Source organism: Rattus norvegicus, chromosome 15, assembly GCF_036323735.1.
Source record: "Rattus norvegicus strain BN/NHsdMcwi chromosome 15, GRCr8, whole genome shotgun sequence".
NCBI lineage: Eukaryota > Metazoa > Chordata > Mammalia > Rodentia > Muridae > Rattus > Rattus norvegicus.
The window spans coordinates 33,529,204-33,553,040 of record NC_086033.1 but is presented as its reverse complement, the minus strand read 5'-3'; the positions used below and the strand labels follow the sequence as shown (position 1 = coordinate 33,553,040).

General features: G+C 43.0%; 1 pseudogene; it reads left to right on the top strand.

Annotated features, from left to right (window-relative positions):
- The first annotated feature begins 321 nt into the window (after positions 1 to 321).
- On the top strand, positions 322 to 3,857 carry LOC134481972 (mast cell protease 2-like; annotated as a pseudogene).
- Positions 3,858 to 23,837: the final 19,980 nt, after the last annotated feature.

Here is a 23,837-nt window from a genome sequence, read left to right as displayed (position 1 = left end):
CAATAATACCTGGTGCTTATAAGAAGTGCTCCATGATCCCTGATCAAGGTTCCCCTAGTCTTGTGTTGCGATCCTGTCTCCTGGAGCCTCTTTGAAAGGTGCAGGCACCACCATATCAAGAGATCCAAGAGTCTCAGAATCTAGCCACAGATTCAACACCACCAAAGAGCACAGTTGTGAGAATTGGTGATAAGGAAAATAGAGCTTGTCCAAGCCAGACCTGTGCTTTGCAGCCCTTCCTTTCTCCTACTTTGGAGCTATAAAAGTAGGAACCAGGACAGGAACACACAGAAGCTCACCCCAGGCTGCACCACTGGCAAAATGCAGGCCCTACTATTCCTGATGGCTCTTCTCTTGCCTTCTGGGGCTGGAGCTGGTGATTTTGCTCTTCATCCTCCCTAATTTCTGAGCTTTCAGCAACCGACCTTAATCTCTTAGCTTGAGGAGCAGAGACGCTAACATGAGGCAGGATCCTAAAGTGACATTGTCTAGGGGAAATTCCAAGATCAAAGAAGAATGAAAAACTACTATATATGTGGAGAAAGAGGAACATTCCTCCATTGTTTGTGGGATTGCAGACTGGTACAACCATTCTGGAAATCAGTCTGGAGGTTCCTCAGAAAATTGGACATTGAACTATCAGAGAACCCAGCTATACCACTCTTGGGCATATAACCAAAAGATGCTCCAACATATAACAAAGACACATGCTCCACTATGTTCATAGCAGCCTTATTTATAATAACCAGAAGCTGGAAAGAACCCAGATGCCCTTTAACAGAGGAATGGATACAGAAAATGTGGTACATCTACACAATGGAATATTACTCAGCTGTCAAAAACAATGACATCAAGAAATTCATAGGCAAATGGATGGAACTGGAAAATATCATCCTGAGTGAGGTAACCCAATCACAGAAAAACACACATGGTATGCACTCATTGATAAGTGGATATTAGCCCAAATGCTCAAACTACCCTAGATGCACAGAACACATGAAACTCAAGAAGGATGACCAAAACGCAAATGCTTCACTCCTTCTTTAAAAGGGGAACAAGAATACCCTTAGCAGGGAATAGGGAGGCAAAGTATAGAACAGAGGCAGAAGGAACACCCATTCAGAGCCTGCCCCACATGTGTCCCATACATATACAGCCACCAAACTAGATAAGATGGATGAAGCAAAGAAGTGCAGGCTGACAGGAACCGGATGTAGATCTCTCCTAAGAGACACAGCCAGAATACAGCAAATACATAGGCTAATGCTGGCAGCAAACCACCAAACTGAAAACGGGACCCCTGTTGAAGGAATCAGAGAAAGGGCTGAAAGAGCTTGAAGGAGCTTGAGACCCCATATGAACAACAATGCCAACCAACTAGGGCTTCCAGGGACTAAGCCACTACCCAAAGACTATACGTGGACTGACCCTGGGCTCCAACTGCATAGGTAGCAATGAATAGTCTAGTAAGGGCACCAGTGGAAGGGGAAGCCCTTGGTCCTGCCAAGACTGAACCCCCAGTGAACGTGATTGTTAGGGGGAGGACAATAATGGGGGGAGAGTGGGGAGGAGAACACCCATAGAGAAGGGAAGTGGGAGGGGTTAGCAGGTTGTTGGCCCGGAAACTGGGAAAGGGAATAACAATCGAAATGTAAATAAGAAATACCCAAGTTATTAAAGATGGAAAAAATTAAATTATATATATATATGTATATATATGTGTGTTTTGTGTGTGTGTGTGTGTGTGTGTGTGTGTGTGTGTGTGTGTGTAAAAGAAAAACTACTATCCTTTCACAAAACTTCATCAAAATACACTGTTCTGATGGGAACGTCTCCTATGGCCTTCCCTTAGTGTTGAGGAAGACAGGATGAGTGTAGAAAGAAATACCTAAAGGAAATAGAACATCAGAAACACAAATAGCCATTGTTTTATGAAACAAAGGATGATAGTTGAAAGGGAGGTGTTGAGAAGAAAGAACAACAAAAGAGAAAAGAAAAAAGGACCTGTGGAGGAGCCTGAGCCCCATGTGAGGTGGGGTGGGCTTGGAGCAGTCGCTCAGCTTTAGCCCCATATTTCTCTGTCAGTACTGTGTTGGGGGCCCTGCAAGCTTGTGACTGGGGACTGGGTGTTCTTTGTTCCAGAGGAGATTGTTGGTGGTGTGGAGTCTAGAGCACAATCCTGCTTTTTCAGGGCCCATCTGGACTGAGAGAGGTTTAGAGGATATCTGTGGTGGGTTTCTATAACCCACCAAATGGTGATGACTGCTGCACACTGTAATGGAAGGTGAGAGGCTTCACTTCCTCTGAAGAAATGCATGAGCCATGGTCACAGAGCAACAGAGCTGAGGAAACACTCCAAGCCTTCCTCATTTCCCCGTGAGCTCTCCTTTTTGAGAGGTCAGAGCGTTAAGCACGGCTCTGGTCAGGACTAAAACCACAAGTCTTGTCGTATTCTAGTGGTAGCAGAGCTCAGACATGAGCTGGGATGTAACTCAATGTAGAGTGGCCATTTGCTCTGTGCAAAGCCATGGGTTCAGTCAAATCCAAGTCCCTGTTGTGGGGCTGGAGAGAATTCTCAGTCCTGGGTTTGCCTGAGCCTTGTCCTTCTGGGTGGTGCTTGAGATGTGGTGCTAGGAGCTCCATCTCAGGTCTCTCTCCTCTCTGCCCTGGGATAGAGAAGAAAGAGCCTCGTGTTGCTCTCCTCAGGCGTCCTCCTCCTAAGTCCAGCACTTTTCACTGCTTCTTTAGATTTTCCACAGAGAAATCACTGTCACCCTTGGAGCTCATGATGGGAGCAAGAGATAATCCACACAGCAGAAGATGAAAGTTGAAAAGCAAATCAGTCGCCCAAAGTCCCATTACTCTTCCAGTCTCAGTGACATCGTGTTACTGAACGATCTGTTATATTTCCTGGCCTGCTTAAGTCTCCCATCCTTAACTCTCCTTGACTCAGACCTTCAAATTCATTTCAGTCCTCACAACCCACACCTGAATTCCCAGTGGGAAAGGACCCATGTCCCATCCTCCTTCTTTGGTTTGAAATCTCTTCTCTCCTTCCCCAACAGCTTGAAGAGAAAGTAGAGTTGACTGCTGCTGTGGATGTAATTCCCCTGCCTTGGCCCTCTGACCATATCAAGCCTGGAACAATGTGCTGGGCAGCTGAATGGGGGTGAACTGGAGTGACAGAACCTAAGTCCTATACACTGAGTGAGGTTGAACTAAGAATCATGGATGAAGAGGCTGTAAAATCTATAGGCGTTATGACTATAACTTGCAGGTCTGTGTGCGCAATCTCACAATGTTAAAAACATCAGACAAGGTGAGTACACACTAGGGTTTCCTCCCCACATCAGGAGACAGCATCAGTGGAGGAAATGTGCAAACAGCTCTCAATGGCGGTGTCTAATGCCTCTGTCCTTAACTTCTATCCCTGAAGCTCTGGGAACTGACATTCTCCCTGTCCACCTCATCTCCCTGTGCCCTAGCCCTTCCTGCAACCTTCCCGTGAGGCTAGACACTAGACAGGAAGGGAATGAAAAGAGACATTTAGCGTTGGGGCAAGGACAGAGGGAGGGGAATCAGGCAGTAAATCCCTAACTTACAAATAAAAGTGAGCCAGCACACATTTCAGTCTGCGAGTAGCTATGGTGGGGGTGTTGAAGTTGGGGGAAAGCAATCTTTGCTCATACTCTGATTTTTCTCACCTACAGGTAGACTCTGGGGGACCTCTAGTGTTTGCTGGTGTGGCCCATGATATTGTATCTTATGGGCATCCAGATGCAAAGCCTCCTGCAGTCTTCACCAGAATCTCCCCATAGGTGCCCTGGATTAATGCAGTCTTAAGGGCAAGTAGTTGAAAAGCCTGACCTGCATGTGTCAGACTCTCCCACCCTGAGCTCATTTGGTACCCTTTGGGTTCAACATGGCCTGTCTCCAGCCTGTCCCAGCCTGTCTCCAAGACAATCTCAAAGATATACAAGTCTCTGACGACTGATTTTCCCTATAATGTACCTCAATAAAGATAAAATGTCCCCCAACTGTGTGACTCCACTCTGCACTCTAATACACACCCCTCCATAAATATAATGAAAAATTTATTTGAGCTACTACTACCTGACCCTGCTAACAATCTTGATTACTGACCTCCTGGTACAGGTGTACCACTGTGGATTACTGAATACTATATAACATGTATGGCTGTGTACTGTAAGATTTCACATCCACAGTGGTGTGCATTTTTCTGTCCTCCACTGTCCTGTCTTCTCTGTCCCTGTCTCTCAGTTCTTCTCCCCACAAACCCTATGCAATAGCCGCTGTGTCTTTCTACACATCATAGGAAACTCCATGTATAAGTTAAACATGGCTGTTGATTGCTTGTGTCTTCAAAACTCATGCTTCAATCTTAATCAGAGTTCTCAATAATGTACCTGCATATTGGGAACAATGCCTTTGAAGCCCTCCATTATTGATGTTATTATTATGGTTAGATTTAAGTGTGACTGGGTTCATGGAAAATCCCCAGCCAGCTGCAGAAGACTAATACAAGTCTGGTGGTCAGGATGAATAATAATATGATAAAGTTCTCTTGCTGAGAAATACATCTGACGTCAAGATACCCAATGTGATGACCTGTAACCTGTCTGAAAAACCAACATCCTGCTGACTAATAGATATGACAAACCTGTGACCTTTCTGACATCCTGTCAACATCAGCTGATTCCATGAACACACAAATATTGTGTCCTTGGCCTGCATAAATGTTTCTTACTTCCCCCCTCCCTCTGTTACCCATGTTATGGTATAAATTCAGCCTTGGGGAAAAATAAAATTGTCCCCTTGGTCAGACTCTTGTCTTGGCATCCTTCTTCGCTTCTCTTGTCCCCCATTCTCTTTCAGGTACCCAGCACCCTCGTAGACTGTCCTGCAGAATGTGACACCTGCAGGTAGAGGAGAGCCTGCTCTCAGAAGTTGTGAACCACAACTGTGGCTGCAGCAGTCACCACAGGAGAATATTAGCCCTTTCTGGATCGCAACACAACTCACCATCATTGGGAAGAGACCCTCTAGTACTTAGCAGAAAGAATTAATTCCCATGGCGGCTCTAGTCCTCCTTCTGAACCAACCAAATTTAACAGCCTTTCAGAAGAATGCCATGGATAGTTAGACTTGCTCACCCCTTACACACCAAAGCCTCCATTGTCTTTAGTGAAGGGAAATGACACATTAGTTCCAGGGTACTGTTGAGTCTGAAATGGAAGTGATGACACATGAGGTCTGCTAGGTCACAGGGAGGCCTAATATGATAGGTGTGGCAGTCCAACTGCAGTACATAAAAACTGGTGCCAGGAGCAGCCAGAGACCAGGACCTCAGCACCTCAGCCCTCCTCACAGCCTGGCAGTCTCATGTCTAGGTTTCCAGCTTCAGCACAGAACAGTAGAGATGTAAGGATAGCTAACTTGTGTTTATAGTTGTATAAATCATAAGGTCTTTTCTCATTTTGATTTACATTGCTGTGCTTTGGGCATGGTCTCCCTGTGTGGTTCAGACAGCACTACAGTGTTCATTCTTATGTATGGTGGATTGTGCACAGGAGGAGCAGACCCAGTGCACTCTGGGTACAAGAGAGCAGCCATGGTCTCACAAGCTCAGCAAAAGAAACATGCAGATGAGAAGTTTTTCCCCATGGTGGGTGAAGTAGCATTGTTGGGCAGCCTAGTTTAATAGTCTCTCGGTGCAATGTAAGCAGCTGACACACACTGAGGGCATCCATAGGGAAGTTCAGCTCAGCCAGCTGCAGCTGAGGAAAGTATCCATGAGGTCAGCAGGCGGTCACCCAAGATTTGCAAAAGTGGAAACAAAGCCAAAAGTCAGAGAATATTGTTAAGTCTTTAGACCGCAGCAATTGCAAGGAACAATGAGGAGAATCCGGTCTCTGGTGACCCAGAGTTATTGATATCCTGTAGCAGGTGTTACCACATGACCCCATCTGTTTCTGGCCATCCAAAGCAATGTTTTCATCAACTATTTTGTGAGTAAATTTTTTAAAAGCCCTAGTAATGCCTTTAGGAGAATAAAATATGACTTTGTATCAAAACAGTCCTTGAATGACACTATTGATGGGTGAGAGGTCCTGGTGACAACCTGCTTATATAAGATTCCTTTCATCTCATTTTTTTCTTCCATCTTTATTAAATTGGGTATTTTTTATTTATATTTCAATTGTTATTCCCTTTCCCGGTTTCCAGGTCAACATACCCCTAACCCCTTCCCCTCCCCATTCTCCCACAATTACCACCCTCCACCCAACAATCCTGTTCACTGGGGGTTCAGTCTTGGCAGGACCCAGGGCTTCCCCTTCCACTGGTGCTCTTACTAGGCTATTCATTGCTACCTATGAGGTCAGAGTCCAGGGTCAGTCCATGTATAGTCTTTAGGTAGTGGCTTAGTCCCTGGAAGCTCTGGTTGCTTGGCATTGTTGTTCTTATGGGGTCTCAAGCCCCTTCAAGCTCTTTCAGTCCTTTCTCTGATTCCCTCAACGGGGATCCCGTTCTCAGTTCAGTGGTTTGCTGCTGGCATTCGCCAATGTATTTGCTGTATTCTGGCTGTGTCTCTCAGGAGAGATCTATATCCGACTCCTGTCAGCCTGCACTTTTTTGCTTCATCCATCTTATCTAGTTTGGTGGCTGTATATGTATGGGCCACATGTGGGGCAGGCTCTGAATGGGCGTTCCTTCAGTCATTGTTCTAAACATTGCCTCCCTATTCCCTCCCAAGGGTATTCTTGTTCCCCTTTTAAAGAAGGAGTGAAGCATCTGCATTTTGGTCATTCTTCTTGAGTTTCATGTGTTCTGTGCATCTAGGGTAATTCAAGCATTGGCGCTAATATCCACTTATCAATGAGTGCATACCATGTGTGTTTTTCTGTGATTGGGTTACCTCACTCAGGATGATATTTTCCAATTCCATCCATTTGCCTATGAATTTCATAAAGTCATTGTTTTTGATAGCGGAGTAGTATTCCATTGTGTAGATATACCACATTTTCTGTATCCATTCCTCTGTTGAAGGGCATCTGGGTTCTTTCCAGCTTCTGGCTATTATAAATAAGGCTGCTATGAACATAGTGGAGCATGTGTCTTTGTTATATGTTGGAGCATCTTTTGGTTATATGCTCAAGAGAGGTATAGCTGGGTCCTCAGGTAATGCAATGTCTAATTTTCTGAGGAACCTCCAGACTGATTCCCAGAATGGTTGTACTAGTCTGCAATCCCACCAACAATGGAGGAATGTTCCTCTTTCTCCACATCCTCGCCAGCATCTCCTGTTGCCAGAGTTTTTGATCTTAGCCATTCTCACTGGTGTGAGGTGGAATCTCAGGGTTGTTTTGATTTGCATTTCCTTTAATACTAATGATGTTGAACATTTCTTTAGGTGTTTCTCAGCCATTTGGCATTCCTCAGCTGTGAATTCTTTGTTTAGCTCTGAACCCCATTTTTTTCTTTATTAACTTGAATATTTCTTATTTACATTTCGATTGTTATTCCCTTTCCTGTTTTCTGGGCCAACATCCCCCTACAACCCCCCACCTCTTCTGTATGGGTGTTCCCCTCCCCATCCTCCCCCCATTACCACCCTCCCCCCAACACTCACGTTCACTGGGGGTCTGAACCCCATTTTCATAGGGTTATTTGTCTCCTTGCAGTCTAACTTGATGAGTTCTTTGTATATTTTGAATATAAGCCTTCTATCAGTTGCATGACTGGTACAAGATCTACTGGTAAAGATCTTTTCCCAATATGTTGGTTGTCGTTTTGTCCTAACAACAGTGTCTTTTGCCTTACAGAATCTTTGTAGTTTGATGAGATCCCATTTGTCAATTCTTGATCTTAAAGCATAAGCCATTGGTGTTTTGTTCAGGAAATTTTCTCCAGTGTCCATGTGTTTGAGATGCTTTCCCATTTTTTCTTCTATTAGTTTGAGGGTATCCTGTTTGATGTGGAGGTCCTTGATCCACTTGGACTTAAGCTTTGTACAGGGTGATAAGCATGGATCAATCTGCATTCTTCTACATGCTGACCTCCAGTTGAACCAGCACAATTTGCTGAAAATGCTATCTTTTTACAATTGGATGGTTTTGACACCTTTGTCAAAAATCAAGTGACCATAGGTGTGTGGGTTCATTTCTGGGTCTTCAATTCTATTCCACTGGTCTATCTGCCTGTCTCTGTACCAATACCATGCAGTTTTTATCACTATTGCTCTGTAATACTGCTTGAGTTCAGGGATAGTGATTCCCCGAGAAGGCCTTTTATTGTTGAAGATAGTTTTAGCTATCCTGGGTTTTTTGTTATTCCAGATGAATTTGCAAACTGTTCTGTGTAACTCTCTGAAGAATTGGATTGGTATTTTGATAGGGATTGCCTTGAATCTGTAGATCGTTTTTGATAAAATGACCATTTTACTATATTAATCCTGCCAATCCATGAGCATGGAAGATCTTTCAATCTTCTAGATCTTCTTCAATTTCTTTCTTCAGAGGCTTAAAGTTCTTATCATACAGATCTTTCACTTGCTTGGTTAAAATCACACCGAGGTATTTTATATTATTTGGGATTATTATGAAGGGTGTCATTTCCCTAATTTCTTTCTCGGCTTGTTTCTCTTTTGTGTAGAGGAAGGCTACTGATTTTTTTGAGTTAACTTTATACAGAGCTGCTTAGCTGAAGGTGTTTATCAGGTTCAGTAGTTCTCTGGTGGAACTTTTGGGGTCACTTAAATATACAATCCTATCATCTGCAAATAGTGATATTTTGGCTACTTCCTTTACAATCTGTATCCTTTTGATCTCCTTTTGTGGTCTGATTGCTCTGGCTAGGACTTCGAGAACTATATTGAATAAGTAGGGAGAGAGTGGACAGCCTTGTCTAGCCCCTGATTTAAGTGGGATTGCTTCAAGTTTCTCTCCATTTACTTTAATATTAGCTACTGGTTTGCTGTATATGGCTTTTTTTTAAGGTATGGGCCTTGAATTCTTGTTCTTTGCAGGACTTTTATCATGAAGGGGTGTTGAATTTTGTCAAATGTTTTCTCAGCATCTAGTGAAATGATCGTGTGCTTTTATCATTCGGTTTTTTTATATAGTGGATTATGTTGATGATTTTCCATATATTAAACCACCCTGCGTCCCTGGAATGAAACCTGTTTGATCATGATGGATGATTGTTTGGATGTGCTCTTGGATTCGGTTTGCAAGAATTTTACTGAGTATTTTTGCATCAATATTCATAAGGGAAATTGGTCTGAAGTTCTCTTTCTTTGTTGGGTCTTTGTGTGGTTTAGGTATAAAAATAATGGTGGCTTCATAGAAGGAACTTGGTAGCACTCCGTCTGTTTCAATTTTGTGGAATAGTATTGGTATGAGGTCTTCTATGAAGTTCTGATAGAATTCTACACTGAACCCATATGGACCTGGGCTCTTTTGGTTGGAAGACTTTTAAAGACTGCTTCTATTTTGTTAGGAGTTATGGGGTTGTTTAAATGGTTTATCTGATCCTGATTTAAATTTGATACCTGGTATCTGTCTAGGAAATTGTCCATTTCCTCCAGATTTTCAAGTTTTATTAAATAGAGGCTTTTGTAGTAGGATCTGATGATTTTTTGAATTTCCTCTGATGCTGTTGTTATGTCTCCCTTTTCATTTCTGATTTTGTTAATTTAGACACACTCTCTGCGTCCTATGGTTAGTCTGGCTAAGGGCTTATCTATTTTGTTGATTTTCTCAAAGAACCAGCTTTTTGTTCTGTTGATTCTTTGTAGTCCTTTTTTTTCTACTTTGTTTAATTCAGCTCTGAATTTGATTATTTCTTGCCTTCTCCTCCTCCTGGGTATGTTTTCTTCTTTTTGTTCTAGAGCTTTTAGGTGTGCTGTCAAGCTGCTGAAATATGCTCTCTCCTATTTCTTTCTGCAGGCACTCAGAGCTATGCGTTTTCCTCTTAGCACAGCTTTCATTGTATCCCATAAGTTTGGGTATGTTGTACCTTCATTTTCATTAAATTCTAAGTCTTTAATTTCTTTCTTTATTTCTTCTTTGACCATGTTATCATTGAGTAGAGCATTGTTCAACTTCCATGTATATGTGGGTGTTCTTCCCTTATTGTTGTTGAAGACCAGCTTTACCTAAACTATCCTCAACAATAAAAGGACTTCTGGGGGGAATCACTATACCTGAACGCAAGCAGTATTACAGAGCAATAGTGATAAAAACTGCATGGTATTGGTACAGAGACAGGCAGATAGACCAGTGGGATAGAATTGAAGACCCAGAAATGAAACCACACACCTATGGTCACTTGATTTTTGACAAAGGAGTCAAACCCATCCAATTGTAAAAAGATAGCATTTTCAGCAAATTGTGCTGGTTCAACTGGAGGTCAACATGTAGAAGAATGCAAATTGATCCATGCTTATCACCCTGTACAAAGCTTAAGTCCAAGTGGATCAAGGACCTCTACATCAAACCAGATACCCTCAAACTAATAGAAGAAAAAAATGGGAAAGCATCTCAAACACATGGACACTGGAGAAAATTTCCTGAACAAAACACCAATGGCTTATGCTTTAAGATCAAGAATTGACAAATGGGATCTCATCGAACTGCAAAGCTCCTGTAAGGCAAAGGACACTGTTGTTAGGACAAAACGACAACCAACAGACTGGGAAAAGATCTTTACCAGTCCTACAACTGATAGAGGGCTTATATCCAAAATATACAAAGAACTCAAGAACTTAGACCGCAGGGAGACAAATAACACTATTAAAAAATGGGGTTCAGAGATAAACAAAGAATTCACAGCTGAGGAATGCTGAATGGCTGAGAAACACCTAAAGAAATGTTCAACATCGTTAATCATCAGGGAAATGCCAATCAAAACAACCCTGAGATTTCACCTCACACCAGTGAGAATGGCTAAGATCAAAAACTCAAGTGACAGCAAATGCTGGTGAGGATGTGGAGAAAGAGGAACACTCCTCCATTGTTAGTGGGATTGCAGACTGGTACAACCATTCTGGAAATCACTCTGGAGGTTCCTCAGAAAATTAGACATTGAACTACCTGAGGACCCAGCTATACCACTCTTGAGCATATAACCAAAAGATGCCCCAACATACAGCAAAGACACATGCTCCACTATGTTCATAGCAGCCTTATTTATAATAGCCAGAAGCTGGAAAGAACCCAGATGCCCCTCAACAGAGGAATGGATACAGAAAATGTGGTACATCTACACGATGGAATACTATTCAGCTATCAAAAACAATGACTTTATGAAATTCATAGGCAAATGGATGGAATTGGAAAATATCATCCTGAGTGAGGTAACCCAATCACAGAAAAACACACATGCTATGCACTCATTGATAAATGGATATTAGTGCAAATGCTCGAATTACCCTAGATGCACAGAACACATGAAACTCAAGAAGGATGACCAAAATGCAGATGCTTCACTCCTTCTTTAAAAGGGGAACAAGAATATCCTTGAGAGAGAATAAATTTAGAAAAGAGGCAGAAGGAATACCCATTCAGAGCCTGCCTCACATGTGGCTCATACAAATACAGCCACCAAACTAGATAAGATGGATGAAGCAAAAAAGTGCAGGCTGACAGGAACCGGATGTAGATTTCTCCTGAGAGAAACAGCCAGAATACAGCAAATACTTAGGCGAATGCCATCATTAAACCACTGAACTGAGAACGGGATCCTTGTTGAAGGGTCTTAGAAAGAACTGAAAGAGCTTGAAGGGGCTTGAGACCCCATATGAACAACAATGCCAACCAACTAGGGCTTCCAGGGAGTAAGCCACTACCCAAAGACTATACCTGGACTGACCCTGGGCTCCAACCTCATAGGTAGCAATGAATAGCCTAGTAAGAGCACCAGTGGAAGGGGAAGCCTTTGGTCTTGCCAAGACTGATCCCCGAGTGGATGTGATTGTTGGGGGGAAGGTGTAATGGGGGGAGGATGAGGATTGGAACACCCATAGAAAAGGGGAAGGGGAGGGGATGTTGGCCCAGAAACTGGGAAGGGGAATAACAATTGAAATGTAAATAAGAAATACTCTGCAGATCTTCCCTGGTTGCTGCCCCTGTGAGAGCAAACTTGAGCCTCGGGACCACAGGTAAGACAAATCTTCCTGCTCCAAGCGACCTGCCTGGTGAACTCAGGACACACAGAGGCAAAATTCCTCTAGGACCGGACACTTCCGGTTTTTAGCGGGATTCCCAAACCCGCGGATCCCTGCCCGCAGCAGCTCGCTGCTCCCAAACCCCGTGGGAGAGAGACCTCACTGCCTGGACAGGTGGGCACTCCTGAGACTGCAGAGCGGAAGAGACCACCAACACTGCCCACCCCTGCCCACATCCCTGGCCCAAGAGGAAACGGTATATGGCCTCTGGGTTCCCTTGGATAAGGGCACAGCAGTAGCAGGTCCCCTGCGTCTGAGACACCGCCAGAACCTGAAGGGACCGACCACATAAACAGTTCTCTGCACACAAATCCCGTGGGAGGGAGAGCTAAACCTTCAGAGAGGCAGACATGCCTGGGAAACCAGAAGAGACGGCACTCTGCCCACATTACTGATTCCAGAGGAAAACACCAAACACCCTGGTACACGGTACCAGGAACCCTGGTACACGGAAGCTCCCGGAAAGGGTGGCGCAGATCTTCCTGGTTGCTGCCCCTGCAGAGAGCTCGTAGGCAGCACCCCAGCAAACTTGAGGCTCGGGACCACAGGTAAGACAAACCTTCCTACTCCAAGCGACCTGCCTAGTGAACTCAGGACACGGGCCCACGGGAACAGCTGAAGACCTGTAGATAGGAAAAACTACACGCCCGAAAGCAGAACACTCTGTTCCCATAACTGGCTGAAAGAAAACAGGAAAACAGGTCTACAGCACCCCTGACACACAGGCTTATAGGACAGTCTAGCCACGGTCAGAAATAGCAGAACAAAGTAACACTAGAGATAATCTGATGGCGAGAGGCAAGCGCAGGAGCCCAAGCAACAGAAACCAAATCTACATGGCATCATTGGAGCCCAATTCTCCCACCAAAGCACACACGGAATATCCAAACACACCAGAAAAGCAAGATCTAGTTTCAAAATCATATTTGATCAGGATGCTGGAGGACTTCAAAAAAGACGTGAAGAACTCCCTTAGAGAAACACAGGAAAACATTAATAAACAAGTAGAAGCCTACAGAGAGGAATCACAAAATCCCTGAAAGAATTCCAGGAAAACACAATCAAAAAGTTGAAGGAATTAAAAATGGAAATAGAAGCAATCATGAAAGAACACATGGAAACAACCCTGCATATAGAAAACCAAAATAAGAGACAAGGAGCCGTAGATACAAGCTTCACCAACAGAATACAAGGGATGGAAGAGAGAATCTCAGGAGCAGAATATTCCATAGAAATCATCAAATCAACTGTCAAAGATGATGTAAAGCAGAAAAAGCTACTGGTCCAAAACATACAGGAAATCCAGGACTCAATGAGAAGATCAAACCTAAGGATGATAGGTATAGAAGAGAGTGAAGACTCCCAGCTCAAAGGACCAGTAAATATCTTCAACAAAATCATAGAAGAAAACTTCCCTTACCTAAAGAAAGAGATACCCATAAGCATACAAGAAGCCTACAGAACTCCAAATATATTGGACCAGAAAAGAAACTCCTCCCATCACATAATAGTCAAAACACCAAATGCACAAAATAAAGAAAAAATATTAAAAGCAGTAAAGGAAAAAGATCAAGTAACATTCAGACCTATCAGAATCACACCAGAATTTTCGCCAGAGATTTGAAAGCCAGAAGATCATGGACAGATGTCATACAGACCCTAAGAGAACACAAATGCCAGCCCAGGTTACTGTATCCTGCAAAACTCTCAATTAACATGGATGGAGAAACCAAGATATTCCATGACAAAACCAAATTTACACAATATCTTTCTACAAATCCAGCACTAAAAGGATAATAAATGGTAAAACCCAACATAAGGAGGCAAGCTATACCCTAGAAGAAGCAAGAAACTAATCGTCTTGGCAACAAAATAAAGAGAAGAAAAGCACACAAACATAAACTCACATCCAAATATGAATATAACAGGAAGCAATAATCACTATTCCTTAATATCTCTCAACATCAATGGCCTCAACTCCCCAATAAAAAGACATAGATTAACAAACTGGATACGCAACAAGGACCCTGCATTCTGTTGCCTACAGGAAACACACCTCAGAGACAAAGACAGACACTACCTCAGAGTAAAGGCTGGAAACAACTTTCCAAGCAAACGGTCGGAAGAAGCAAGCTGGAGTAGCCATTCTAATATCAAATAAAATCAATTTTCAACTAAAAGTCATCAAAAAAGATAAGGAAGGACACTTCATATTCATCAAAGGAAAAATCCACCAAGATGAACTCTCAATCCTAAATATCTATGCCCCAAATACAAGGGCACCTACATACATAAGGGAAACCTTACTAAAGCTCAAAACACACATTGCACCTCACACAATAATAGTAGGAGATTTCAACACCCCACTCTCATCAATGGACAGATCATGGAAACAGAAATTAAACAGAGACGTAGACAGACTAAGAGAAGTCATGAGCCAAATGGACTTAACAGATATTTATAGAACATTCTATCCTAAAGCAAAAGGATATACCTTCTTCTCAGCTCCTCATGGTACTTTCTCCAAAATTGACCATATAATTGGTCAGAAAACGGGCCTCAACAGGTACAGAAAGATAGAAATAATCCCATGCGTCCTATCAGACCACCACGGCCTAAAGCTGGTCTTCAATAACAATAAGGGAAGAACGCCCACATATACATGGAAGTTGAACAATGCACTACTCAATGATAACCTGGTCAAGGAAGAAATAAAGAAAGAAATTAAAGACTTTTTAGAATTTAATGAAAATGAAGGTACAACATACCCAAACTTATGGGACACAATGAAAGCTGTGCTAGGAGGAAAACTCATAGCTCTGAGTGCCTGCAGAAAGAAACATGAGAGAGCATATATCAGCAGCTTGACAGCACACCTAAAAGCTCTAGAATAAACAGAAGCAAATACACCCAGGAGGAGTAGAAGACAGGAAATAATCATCTCAGAGCTGAAATCAACCAAGTAGAAACAAAAAGGACCATACAAAGAATCAACAGAACCAAAAGTTGGTTCTTTGAGAAAATCAACAAGATAGATAAACCCTTAGCCAGACTAACGAGAGGACACAGAGAGTGTGTCCAAATTAACAAAATCAGAAATGAAAAGGGAGACATAACTACAGATTCAGAGGAAATTCAAAAAATCATCAGATCTTACTATAAAAGCCTATATTCAACAAAAATTGAAAATCTGCAGGAAATGGACAATTTCCTAGACAGATACCAGGTACCGAAGTTAAATCAGGAACAGATAAACCAGTTAAACAACCCCATAACTCCTAAGGAAATAGAAGCAGTCATTACAGGTCTCCCAACCAAAAAGAGCCCAGGTCCAGACGGGTTTAGTGCAGAATTCTATCAAACCTTCATAGAAGACCTCATACCAATATTATCCAAACTATTCCACAAAATTGAAACAGATGGAGCCCTACCGAATTCCTTCTACGAAGCCACAATTACTCTTATACCTAAACCACACAAAGACACAACAAAGAAAGAGAACTTCAGACCAATTTCCCTTATGAATATCGACGCAAAAATACTCAATAAAATTCTGGCAAACCGAATTCAAGAGCACATCAAAACAATCATCCACCATGATCAAGTAGGCTTCATCCCAGGCATGCAGGGATGGTTTAATATACGGAAAACCATCAACGTGATCCATTATATAAACAAACTGAAAGAACAAAACCACATGATCATTTCATTAGATGCTGAGAAAGCATTTGACAAAATTCAACACCCCTTCATGATAAAAGTCCTGGAAAGAATAGGAATTCAAGGCCCATACCTAAGCATAGTAAAAGCCACATACAGCAAACCAGTTGCTAACATTAAACTAAATGGAGAGAAACTTGAAGCAATCCCACTAAAATCAGGGACTACACAAGGCTGCCCACTCTCTCCCTACTTATTCAATATACTTCTTGAAGTTCTAGCCAGAGCAATCAGACAACAAAAGGAGGTCAAGGGGATACAGATTGGAAAAGAAGAAGTCAAAATATCACTATTTTCAGATGATATGATAGTATATTTAAGTGATCCCAAAAGTTCCACCAGAGAACTACTAAAGCTGATAAGCAACTTCAGCAAAGTGGCTGGGTATAAAATTAACTCAAATAAATCAGTAGCCTTCCTCTACACAAAAGAGAAACAAGCCGAGAAAGAATTAGGGAAATGACACCCTTCATAATAGACCCAAATAATATAAAGTACCTCGGTGTGACTTTAACCAAGCAAGTGAAAGATCTGTACAATAAGAACTTCAAGACTCTGAAGAAAGAAATTGAAGAAGACCTCAGAAGATGGAAAGATCTCCCATGCTCATGGATTGGCAGGATTAATAAAGTAAAAATGGCCATTTTACCAAAAGTGATCTACAGATTCAATGCAATCCCCATCAAAATACCAATCCATTTCTTCAAAGAGTTAGAACAATTTGCAAATTCATCTGGAATAACAAAAAACCCAGGATAGCTAAAACTACCCTCAACAAGAAAAGGACTTCATGGGGAATCACTATCCCTGAATTCAAGCAGTATTACAGAGCAATAGTGATAAAAACTGCATGGTATTGGTACAGAGACAGACAGATCGACCAATGGAACAGAATTGAAGACCCAGAAAGGAACCCACACACCTATAGGCTCTTGATTTTTGACAAAGGAGCCAAAACCATCCAATGGAAAAAAGATAGCATTTTCAGCAAATGGTGCTGGTTCAACTGGAGGGCAACATGTAGAAGAATGCAGATCGATCCATGCTTATCACCCTGTACAAAGCTTAAGTCCAAGTGGATCAAGGACCTCCACATCAAACCAGATACACTAAAACTAATAGAAGAAAAACGAGGGCAGCATCTCGAACACATGGGCACTGGAAAAAATTTCGTGAACAAAACACCAATGGCTTATGCTCTAAGATCAAGAATCGACAAATGGGATCTCATAAAACTGCAAAGCTTCTGTAAGGCAAAGGACACTGTGGTTAGGACAAAATGGCAACCAACAGATTGGGAAAAAATCTTTGCCAATCCTACAACAGATAGAGGCCTTATATCCAAAATATACAAAGAACTCAAGAAGTTAGACCACAGGGAGACAAATAACCCTATTTAAAAAATGGGGTTCAGAGATAAACAAAGAATTCACAGCTGAGGAATGCTGAATGGCTGAGAAACACCTAAAGAAATGTTCAACATCTTTAGTCATAAGGGAAATGCAAATCAAAACAACCCTGAGATTTCACCTCACACCAGTGAGAATGGCTAAGATCAAAAACTCAGGTGACAGCAAATGCTAGGGAGGATGTAGAGAAAGAGGAACACTCCTCCATTGTTGGTGGGATTGCAGACTGGTACAACCATTCTGGAAATCAGTCTGGAGGTTCCTCAGAAAATTGAACATTTAACTGCCTGAGGATCCAGCTATACCTCTCTTGGGCATATACCCACAAGATGCCCCAAAATATAAAAAAGACACATGCTCCACTATGTTCATAGCAGCCTTATTTATAATAGCCAAAAGCTGGAAAGAACCCAGATGCCCTTCATCAGAGGAATGGATACAGAAAATGTGGTACATCTACACAATGGAATATTACTCAGCTATCAAAAACAATGACTTTATGAAATTCGTAGGCAAATGGTTGAAACTGGAAAATATCATCCTGAGTGAGGTAACCCAATCACAGAGAAACACACATGGTATACACTCATTGATAAGTGGATATTAGCGCAAATGCTTGAATTACCCTAGATGCCTAGAACGCATGAAACTCAAGACGGATGATCAAAATGTGAATGCTTCACTACTTCTTTAAAAGGAGAACAAGAATACCCTTGGCAGGGAAGAGAGAGGCAAAGATTAAAACAGAGACAGAAGGAACACCCTTTCAGAGCCTGCCCCACATGTGGCCCATACATATACAGCCACCCAATTAGACAAGATGGATGAAGCAAAGAAGTGCAGGCAGACAGGAGTCAGATATAGATCTCTCCTGAGAGACACAGCCAGAATACAGCAAATACAGAGGCAAATGCCAGCAGCAAACCACTGAACTGAGAACAGGACCCCCGTTGAAGGAATCAGAGAAAGAACTGGAAAGCTTGAAGGGGCTCGAGACCCCATATGAACAACAATGCCAACCAACCAGAGCTTCCAGGGACTAAGCCACTACCTAAAGACTGTACATGGACTGACCCTGGACTCTGACCTCATAGATAGCATTGAATATCCTAGTAAGAGCACCAGTGGAAGGGGAAGCCCTGGGTTCTGCTAAGACTGAACCCCCAGTGAACGTGATTGTTGGGGGGAGGGCGGCAATTGGGAGGATGGGGAGGGGAACACCCATAAAGAAGAGGAGGAGAGGGGTTGGGGGATGTTGGCCTGTAAACCGGGAAAGTGAATAACACTCGAAATGTAAATAAGAAATACTCAAGTTAATAAAACAAAAAAAAAAAGAAATACTCAAGTTAATAAAGATGAAAAAAAAGAACTGATGATGGCAGAGATAGCAATAGAAAGAAACTGAATTTCTAAATGATCCTTGTCCTATCGCTTTCTAATCTCTGGGAATCCAGTATAAAACAATAAAATTAAGATTGTTTTAATTAAAAAAAGATAAAATAAAACAATTAAAATGTATAAAAAAAAGGATTGGGGGGATCAGGAATTCAAAGTCTATACCTAAGTATAATAAAAGCAATATACACTGAACCAATACCCAATATCAAATAAATGGAGAGAAACTCAAAGCAATCCAATTAAAATCGGGGACAGCACAAGGCGGCCCATTCTCTCCATACCTATTCAATACAGTACTCCAAGTTCTAGCTGAAGACATTTTGTCTGGGTGTGTAGAGGATGTTACTAGTGACATCTACTGGAGAGAGGTCAGAAATACTTTAAAGATTCTGTCTGCTGGGGTTGGGGATTTAGCTCAGTGGTAGAGCACTTGCCTAACAAGCGCAAGGCCCTGGGTTCGGTCCCCAGCTCCAAAAAAAAAAAAAAAAAAGAAAGAAAGAAAGAAAGAAAGAAAGAAAGAAAGAAAGAAAGAAAGAAAGAAAGAAATGAAAAGAAAAGGAAAAAAAGATTCTCTCTGCTATCCCTACCTCCATATCTGAACCTGCCTGCTTTCCCCCTCCTCTTCAGTTCTCCCACTCAGTCACTCCCTTCCTCTGTCTCCCATGATTATTTTGTTCCCACTTCTAAGTGAGATTCAAGCATCCTCACTTGGGCCTTCCTTCTGGTTTAACCTCTTTCGATCTGTGGGGGTGGATTATGGGAATCCTATATTTTGGGCTAATATCCACTTACCAGCAAGTTTATACCATGCATGTCCTTTTGGGCCCGGATTACCTCACTCAGGATGATTTTTTTCTAGTTCCATCCATTTGCCTGCAAAATTCATGATGTTCTTGTTTTTAAATAGCTGAATAGTATTCCATTGCGTAAATGTGCTACAGTTTCTGTATCCATTCTTCAGGTGACACACATCTGAGTTGTTTCCAGCTTGTGGCTATTACAAAGAAGGCTGCTATGAAAATGGTGGAGTATGTGTCCTTGTGGTATGGTCTGGCATTTTTCGGTATGTTCCCAGGAGTGGGGTAGCCAGGATTTCAGGTAAAACTATTTCCAATTTTCTGAGGAACAGCCAGATTGATTTTGAGAAGGGTAGCTCCAGTCTGCAATCCCACCAGCAATGGAGGAGTGTTCCTCTTGCTCCACATCCTTGCCAGGATGTGCTGTCCTTTGAGGTTTTATCTTAGACAGTCTGGTTGGTGTGAGGTGGAATCTCAGGGTCATTTTGATTTGCATTTCCCTGATGACTGAGGATGTTGAACATTTCTTTAAGTGCTTTTTGGCCATTCAGGATTCCTCTGTTGAGAATTCTTTGTATATCTATGTATCCCATTCATAAATTGGATTATATTTTAGTCATAACCTTGAGTTTTTATGTATTTTGGATATTAGCCCCAGAGGTCCAGGATAGTGAATGGAAATATGCAACTACTGAGGATGGGGTGGGGTGGAGGTTGGGGGAACCTCCAGAAAGTCCCAGAGGCCTGAGATGTGATGCTCAGGATGCAATGTGACCTTACCTGAAGTGTCCAACAGTGGGGAAAGAGAACCTGAAGAGACCACATCGAGGACATAGTCGTGGTCCCCAGTGGAGAGATAGGGACACCAACCCACCTTCAAAATTTTTGACCAAGAATTATTCCTGTCTAAAAGAAATGGAGGGACAAAAATAGAGCAGAGACAGAAAAAAAATGGTGAACCACTGACCAACTTGGGATCCATCCCATGGGAGGGCACCAATTCCTGACACGATTACTAATGCTAGGTTGGACTCACAGACAGGAGCTTAGCATAGCTGTCCTCTGAGAGGCTCTACCAGCAGCTGACTCAGACAGATCAGATGCAGATACTTATAGCTATCTATAGGATGGAGGTCAGGTACCCCTGTAGAAGAATTAGGGGAAGGATTGCAGGAACTAAAGGTGCGAAACCCCATAGCAAGACCAACAGCGTCAACCAACCTGGAGTCCAGGGAGCTCCCAGAGACTAAGTCACCAACCAAAGAACATATACAGGCTGTTACGACTAACTGTCTGCTCTGGCCTCAGTGGAAGAGGATGCACTTAACCCTGTAGAGACTTCATGTATGGGGGGGGAGGGGGGCGGGGGAGTGTAGGTGACTGGGCAGGGGCATCTTCTCAGGGGATAGGGGGAGGAGGAATAAGGTGAAGAATTCTGGCAGGGGAACATTTGGGATGTAAATTTTAAAACTTAATTATAAAAAGAGAATGTTCTCAATGATTCTGAATTATTATTAAATAAAAATTAGAGTTGGTATAGGCTTAGTAGTTAAGTTAGAGAATGGGAGATTGTTCAGTGGCTAAGAGAGCTTGATGTGAAAGGACCTGAGTTTGAATCCCAACATCCTTATGGAAAAGTGGTACAGTGAAGTGTACCTGTGGCCTCAGGACTATGAGCAGGAGGAGCTTTGGGGCTTCCTGATCACCAGTGTGGCTCCAGGCTCATTGAGGACCCTGTCTCAAAGGATTCTGGCAGAGAGTGATAGAACTAAATGGTAAACATTTCCTTCAGGCCTGCTACTGCATGCGTGGACACGCACACCACTGTACACACACGCAAACACCACATACACACAAACACACACACACACTCAGTGAGAGAAAGGGAGGTGAGAAGGAGAGTCAGAGAGAGACAGAAAGGGACAGACAGACAGACAGAGACAGAGAGACAGATAAACGTTAACATAAGGATTGAGTATGATTTCTCCTTTAAGCTGGATGCACAGACCTTGCCTTTCTGAGGAAACTCCTATTTGGTCTTTGTTATTTTCCATCTCTCTGTCTGTGTCAGTCAGTGTCCTTCTGTCTCTGCCTGCTCCTTCATACCACCCCTGCCCCCCTCACAGCCTCCTCCAAATAAGCTGGGAATGAGGTTGCTGTGCCCAGGGAGAAGTAAGCAGCTGAGAGGAGACACACACTGCAGTCTAGAATCTGGGTCCTTAGTAAGGTTTATTGACATTTAGGGACCTTCTGTGGCCTGTAAGACCCTCTGGAAGCTCAGGGCTCTGGCAGGACTTCAGCAGGAAGCAGACAAGCCAATCACATGGCACACAAAACCTGCACTGTTCCAGCTCCAGATTTCCTCATAGGCCGGCCCTGAGTTTCAGAGTTAATAATTCTCCCTCAAGAGCTTTTTGATCCAGGCCAATAATGTGAGATTCTGGTGAAGACAGCAGGGGACTTTGCAATGCCTTGGACTATCCCAGCACACAGGAGAGGTTCTCCAGAGTCTCCCTGTTGGGGGTGGGGAAGAGAGGAAACTCATGAGTGGATAGGAGGGAGCCTCTCCCTCTTCTATGTACCCATTTCAGCTTGCAGTTAGGTCTAGAGCTTAATGCCCCATCTTTCTCTGGTGGAGGGCAATCACCTTACCTTCCTCATATCACCCCATGTTCTCTGCACAGCAGATTGAGTAAGCCAGGGTGACCCCGGGAAGAGGGATACTTTGTTTCCTCACTTAGTGACTCCTAAACTAACTGGGAATAGTTGACAACTTTCTGCCCTTCTAGAACTTTGGCTCCCAGGAGTGCTTTCAGGGAACTCTAGTAAGAAGATCACTTCGTATACATTTTGCATCTTCTTGGGGTTGGCCACAAGCTGGAAATTTGTAGGGAGCGGCGCGGCAGCTGTATTATAATGAGGTGAATCTGGCGCCCTCCTAACAACAGTACTGAGCATGTGTGGGGTTTTGCACCTGACGTCAGTCTGGCTGGGACGGTACTATGCTAAATGGAACTTCATGCCGCGCCAATCTCTGGAGGACGAGTAGCTGGGATGACAGTGGGGTGACTCGTGCCCCACCAATCCCTGAAAGAATATTAGCATACTGTTGAGTATATAAGGTGAGCTGCTTTGCCCCTGGCGTGGTAACACTTAAAGCTGTAACACTTGGAGCTGTAACACTTGGAGCTGTAACACTTAGGGCTGGTTGCCGCCGCCTCCCTGTATCAACAAAGAAGGTGTCCTGCAGTAAAGGCTGTTGAGAAGAATCCAACCGTGTTGCGTCTTCCTTGCCAGACGAGGTGGGTGCAACAAAGTGGTGGCCCGTACAGGGAACGAGGACATCCTCGTGGATCTCAGAACTCTTCAGTTTCAGGACGAGCGACGTCGTAAAAGTTCCCGGTAAGGGACGATAAAGTTCTCTGGAGGTGAGCAGAGACAATGGGAGCCTTGGGTTAGAAACTAAAAGCTCTGCAGTCTGCAGCAATGTTGTTTCAAGTTGATCCTTTGTGGGCAGGATTTATAATTTTGTTTCTTTTTTTCTTTGTGTGGGATAGAGAAACCACAGACAGCAAGCTTAAGCCCGGACCAAAACCTCTTTGGCGAATGGTCCCTGCCTGTTTAAAGGATAAACGATGTGAGGAAGCTGTTTGGACAGGTCAGAGAATCCTTGCAGAGCATCAAGAAAGTATGTCAGAGGGAGAAAAGGTCCCAAAGAAAGAAAGGAAAAGAAAAGAAGACAAAAGGAACAGAGAGGAGGCAGAGATAAAAAAAAAAAGGAGATAATCAGGACCAGGAAATAGATAAGATATATCCCTCCTTAAAAGCCTTGACTTTAGAAATGTCAGATGAGTCAGAGCTTAGTGAGGATGATGAGACTGATCTTGAGGAAGAGGCTGCTCAGTATGAGGGGGAGAGATGTGATCTGGACTGGCCACACGCTAACGCCACGTGGCAAGGAGGCAGACAATTAGGCAAAAAAGCAGTTATACCAACCGCACCTCCATACAACCCTCAACATAAAAGCATGGCGAGGCCTGCAAAAGGTACTTCCTTTTGCCCAGTGGTATGGAGAGAAATGGGATTAAGTTTCCCAGTATTTTTGGATGCCTGTGGGCAACGATATCATGAACCCGTTGACTTTAAGACTATAAAGCAATTGGCAGGATCGGTTAGAACTTATGGGGTCAGTACAGCTTTTGTTGTGGCTCAAGTTGAGGCTCTTGCTAGGTATTGCCTCACCCCTGGGGATTGGGGGAGTCTGGC